Genomic DNA, 6,656 nt, shown 5'->3' on the forward strand with positions numbered 1-6,656 from the left:
GGCTATCACACACACACACACACACCTTTGACTTGTTTTCCCTTCACTAGGGTACGCACAGATGTATACACTTTGAGTTTTGCCAGACTAATATAGCGTAAAATAAAACTATTTCCATTCTTTCTACAGCTTTTGTCTAAGACGGTTGCTATGGAGACAAGGAGAAAAAGTAATTTCAGGTATTATTATTTCGGTATTCTTTTCTGAGACGATAGAAGGCTCCAATCCAGACACGCGCTCGGGAGAATCAAGCGGCGAAGCTTCTCCCGTCGTATCGACAGAAATCCTCCGCGGCTCAAACGCCACAAAAGCTACGCCTTTGGTTTCCGGTCCACACATAACCGGGTTCCACACGCATCAATAATTCAGCTGCATTATCTTTACATGGCGATTAATACGATTGCATTTACCGCTGCAGTCATAATCGCTCTTCCTTCTAGCTCCCTAAATGGCATTAAAATTAGATTAACATACTGTACACACTATGCATATGATTTATTCACAGAGTCTGGGCTAGCATGGTTGATACCCACAGATGCTAAGTGTGTGTTTTACTATGCAATGACCCAGAGGACATGTGTGTGTGTGTGTGTGTGTGTGTATATTACTTCTCAGTTTGCAGAAGACCAACCTGAATACGGTATGTATTTTTTTTCCCCGTCCCATTCATTTTACATGATGCTACATCCATTCACTGGTCTCTTGTTTTTCCATCCTCATCCCCCGTTTTTAACCTCCGTTAATCTGCTACTGTGTGATTTTAACATCAGTGTAACTGAGAAATTCCTTGAAATAACTTGAAAAATTCCTCTAAATTCTACGAGATGTTTAATCACACTGTTAAACGTTCAACAGGCGCAGTTATTTCTAATTTAAAAACAAGTTGTTTTTTTTTTTCTTTTTTTTTTTTCCCCGTTGGTTTTCTGCTTCAAGGCTATCGTTGCGGTATTTTGTGATGGAAATATGGTTTGGGGGGGGGGGTAAAAAAAAAAAGGATAAAAGGTTTACAAAAGTCTATTTGGGGAAGAATACTGATAAGAAGACAAAAAAAAATAAGTATTTATCACCACATTCTTCCATTTAATTATTCCAGACTCGGACCTCTTTCATCCTCTTTTCTTCTGTTTTTTTAGTTTCTTCTTGGACTTTCTCTTTAATGCCATTTACAAGACCTGAAATCTACTTCTTAAGATAAGAATTGTGCTATATTGCATTAAAGGTTTGAATTATTGGACGTATTTTCATTTTAAATGACTTTCCTTAAGCGAGAATGTGCTATTTTCCAATGCGGCAGAATGTGATCTTTTATTCTAAATAATACATAATCTTACCCATTAAAACCTCGTACACGCCGCGGCCGCCACATCCAGTGGTTTTACATCACGGCACCAGTTTTTTTTTTTTTCCCGGATTGAGCAAAACGTCACAGATCAAAAACCGAACCGTTTGTTCGGCACTTTGACAGAATCTCAGATTTCTGGAAAAAGTTAAAAACAGTGACGTCGAATAAATGTGCATTGCAGCTTGAATGACAGCTCGGGTCAAACACAAACAACTTCAAATAGCAAATAAAACAGACACTTCACTAACTTCCTGCAGAGAATATAACGGTTTACAATCATTGTATGAATTACAATTTCCTCCGTCGCCAAGGAAAGCCAGTGATGTAACCGGGATTATTTTGGTTTGGCCGACAATAGACTAGATAATGTCAAATTGGATTTTATTTGAAATCGTTTTGCGTTATGCTGCCCTTAAAACACCCGCGGTAGCCGTAAGACATCCCACTTGCTTATCCTGCCACGCCAGAATCTCAATAAGAAACAGAAGCCCTAAAAGTAACATTTGAAAATAAATAATAGCAAGTAAACACCGAAAGGAAAAGCGAGCGCACAACTTGTGGAAAAGAAATGGAACTCATTCATCGACATGCAGTTTAAGTCTGTGTGCAGAATTGCATCGTCGGTTAAATCCTTGAGCTTCCACTGGTGGGAAAGATTTTTTTTTTTTTTTTTTTGAGAATGGTTTTGCCTGGACAGATGAAACCCACCTTTTAAAAAAAAAAAAAAAAAAAAAAAAAAATTGTTTGAGCACTAACCTTGTGCTCAGTTTTCTTGAAGTTGCTTTTTGTTATTTCACAATGCATGTTTTGTGAAATGTAAAATAATAATATTTATGTTGCCAAAATTATATCCTGTTCAGTCATTAAGTATGTGATGTCATTATGCACAGTAGAGTTTTGAAAAAAAATCTGCACATCAAAAATATGCTCCAGAAAAGAAATTTTATTATATTATTATATTATTTTACATAAGAACACAAACACTTTTTGGGGCATGCGTGACATTTTGAGCAAAATAAATAAACAAATAAAAAAAATAGGCTCTTCCTCAGATGCTTATGAAGGATAGATGTTAACAAATGTTATTGGGGCGCCATTTTTAAAAAGAGAATTATCACGTGATTGATTCCCTCTTATTTGCTTCTCGAGATGGATTTACGGTGTCCTTTTATTATCTTTACCATTTTTCAAAATCGACCTGAGATACCAATATTTTTTTCTTTTTTTTTTACACATATGGGGACTGAAAAAAACAGTTGTGATTGAAGGGCTTTAGCATGAAATATGAAATAAAAATATTTTCAAAACTTTGATCCAGCACCCAAACCTAACTGGGCAGCGGACGTGTGTGTGGTTTTCTTTTTTTTTTTTATTATCGACAGCCAATCTACAACTAATACATCCATGTATGATTTCCGTCCAATGACGGCGTAAAATTGAAACACAATACAGTTTCTTTTTTTTCTAGCATTTTTCTCTCTATTGTTGTTTCCACACAGCTTTTGCTGGAAAAGCAGCGGGGATATATTTAATCTCAGGGTGAATGAAACGGTCACATCTACATCTCAGCCGGTAAATCTCGCTGTTGCCCAGAAGAGCATAAAATCAAATCTATTTTTGCGGGGCGAGGTTCAAACTACTTCATGTACCGGCACGCCGCTTCAACCCATATCAACTATTAATGCAATTCTATTAACCTGATCACTTATTTTGAAAAGACATATTAATGTAGGATTAAAGAAGTTGGAAACTGGGGAAAAAAAAATTAAGAAAAAGTGAACTTTTGACAGTTTTTCTTATTTCAAAACCAAATATAGGGCGTAATAAGTGTGCGCCCATACACACACATATATATACACACACATATACATAGACACACACACACACACACACATATATATATACATACACACACATACCAAATATAGGGCGTACTAAGTGTGCGCCCATACACACACACATATATATGCACAAATACACATATATATACATACACACACACATATATGTATTTATATATACACACACACATATATATACACATATACATACACACACATATACATAGACACACACACACACACACATATATATAATATATTCACTGCACTTTTGCATTGGGATTGTTACAGCACGCAAACATGCGTTGTTAGTGAAATAAACGTCAGCAGAAGGAAAAGCCAAACATTCACCGCTGCAAGTTTGGCTCAAGAGTTCGTAAACTTCTTTTCTGAACTCATGCAAGATCGTCCACGTTCATCTCGGAGCTCCTCCCACCCAAAAAAAGGCAGAATTTCTCACCCCACCCAACAGCCTTCTCCCCTTTCCACCTCGGTCCGATCTCAGTTTTACTCCATCCGTCCACCTCATTCATCCGTCCCGGCTCTCAGGCCCCGGCCATCTGCTCCGTGCACGAGTGTGCATGAGCGACCAGGAGAAGCCCACTGGAAGTAATCGTCTGTTACCACTCAGGCTTCAACATGTTGTCTGCCCACTGCACAGATCTCTTTAGCTCCCTACAAACCCACAGTGCACGTGTGTGTGTGTGTATATAAATATATGTGTGTGTGCATGTAGAAACAGGGGGTTAAGAGAGAGAGAGTGCAAGAATCTAGATCCAGTATGTCTGTTATATAATGGAAATTAACCATATTGCTCCCCCTTTTTCTCTGTGTCTGCCTCTCGTTTCACCTGACCACCTCACACACACACGCACACACACACCATATTGCAAGATTGCACAATACGCTTTGTCTCCTCGCTCGATTCTTTTCAGTTCCTTTAGTGCTAATTGCATCTGTCAGCTCGCGCCTGGTTAAAATGCATGAGCTCCATATCAGACCATAGTTTTATGTGTCAAAATGACAGACCAATACATTTGTATTCCCAAAGCATACGACGACAAACATGTCACAAAGGGAAACTCGCAAACCGGATTTAAAAGGAGCAAATGCATGTATGTTCAAAAGGGAAAAAAAAAAAAAAAAAAAAAGCTGAGCTAAAAGTGTCATTCAGAAACACCTCGCTAGGGAGATTCTCTGAATTTTAACCACTTTAAGCCACTATTTTGTAGTTTTGCAAGCAAATCCGCCACTGCTGTTTCCTCCATATAGGCCTAATTAAAACCCCTAACATGTTTCTCCCTTCAAGCTGGACTTTTTTTACCCCCTTTTTTTTTTACCCCACTCCCTCTCTTTCTTTTCAGGTGAGGCAGCAACGAGGTCCGGTGGGGGTAAATGCTTTATTCCCCTTTTTGGCTGCCATAAAACACAAACTTGCACGTACGAGAAAGAAAGAGAGAGATTCTCTGCTATAGGAGAACTGCGCTTCAACAACGTGACTGAATCCCGGGAACAGCAGAGAAGGAAAGTGGGTTCAATTAGGTTCAATGGAGGCAACGCAATACAAGTGCGCCCCCTGGCGGTGAGAGGTGGAACTGCAGGCTGCACCCGGGGCCAATTACCCTTTAAGACTGGGGGATTTTTTGGGGGGGGTTCCTTCAATTTTAAGCATGTTTGAGGGGGGGGGTGAATCACAGGAAGTAGTTTAAATGGGATCTGCAGTGGCGAGGGGATGATGCTGATGTCCAGATGCCGGTCGAACCCCCAGATCAAACATCACATCATCCTGGAATGGGATGGAAAAGCGGGAAGGGAAGTTGTACCAACCAGCGCCGCGACCAAAGCCCGCAATGTGGAACCCAGCCTACAAGAGTACCAAACCACACACACACACACACACACCTCTTGATTCTACTTTGCGTAAAAAAAAAAACTGCGTCCATTCCGTGAGTGGTAAGTGGAGTTTGTCAATTTTTTTTCCCAATTTACCTGGGTGTGAGTGTGTGGGGGTGAGGGGGGGGGTCCGGTGTGTGTGTGGGAAGGGCACTGTTGTGTGTGTGTGTGTGTGTGTGTGTAAAATAGCCGACATACAGATGCGTTCCCGAAGCAGCACGCTGCGCCAGACCCACTGAATTATGAGGAAACGATTCGACTTGACGTAAGAGCTGCATGTTAATTCATTCATATATACATTTTTAATTCATCTAAAAACACAAAAAAAGGATGGAAATTCATACTTTCACACCACCGCGTCTTGAACCCCCCGCATTCCCCATCCCCTTGGCGGAAAACGGTTGCGTCGGAGAGCCTCCTCCCGCTCTCCGCGCTGCGGGTGCCGCACTTTGGATGAAGGGGTAAAACCCGCACCGCGCAGCAGCATCAAGCAAAAGAAGGGGGAGGAGGGTGGCGTGCGGGGTGTGCGGGGGGGGCGTTGCGTGACCCACCCCCCCCCCACAGAAATAACGGAAAAAAAAAAAAAAAAAAAAAAGAACTTACAGCATCTTTCTTCCACGGAGCTCCGAAATAGCGGTGTGAGATGACATTGTCCCCTTTCTCCCACGAGAAACCATGCAGCCTCTGATGGTGCTCACAAAACACTGACCGGGACGAGAAAAAGAGAGAGAGAAAAAGAGAGAGAGAAAAAGAGAGAGAGAGGGAGAGGGTGAGCAAAGGAAAAAAAAAAAAAAAAAAAAGCAAGTCACCGAATTCCGGCGGTAGATAATTCTCAGTCCCCGAAAATAAAATAAAAATGAATAAATGAAAAACCTGAATGAAATCCCCAGTTTTTTCGCACTTGGCGAGCGCGCAGCTGCGGATCCAAATCACAGTTGATGTAATCCAATCTCCGGCGTGTGTGTGTGTGTGTGTGTGTGTGTGTGTGTGTGCGCTCTCGCCGCCGCCGCCGTCTCTCTCCGCTGCAATCTCCACTGGCCCCGCACATCGTGGGGGGATGGGGGGGGTGTGTGTGCGGGGTGTGCGGGGGAGGAGGAAGGGGAGGGGAGGGGAGGGGGCTCGACCTGCTTCTGAGTGATGAGAGCTCCTCCCCGGTATCCCGGTTATTCCTGTCCCGGGCGGGGAGAGGAGCGCGGAGCTTGGCGACGCGCACATTCACCGGCTGCAGAACCCGGTACATCCATCTATATATCTATCTAGTGTGCGGAGTGGTGCGGGGATGCATGCGGGGTGTGCGCTCGACGTGCGCGTTAAGTCGTCCAATTTCCACCGCGTTTGTGTTCTGCAGAGGCGGCCGGACAGACGGAGGAGGACCGTCGGTCTGCAACCTTCCCCGGCCACCATCACGCACGGCTCCCGCTGCTCCGCCACCGGTGAGAGACGAACACCGATGATCCACGCAGGGGGTTTCAAACTCATCTTAAGTCCGGGGGCCACGCACGGCCTGATTTGAGGTCAACGCGGGACCGGATCAGTAAAATCATAGCGTAGAAGTACCACAAAATGTAACACAAAATCTT

The sequence above is a fragment of the Fistularia commersonii genome, chromosome 10 (genome assembly GCF_037954325.1).
Source record: "Fistularia commersonii isolate RoL2024-O1a breed Wild chromosome 10, RoL_Fcom_v1.0, whole genome shotgun sequence".
Lineage (NCBI taxonomy): Eukaryota > Metazoa > Chordata > Actinopteri > Syngnathiformes > Fistulariidae > Fistularia > Fistularia commersonii.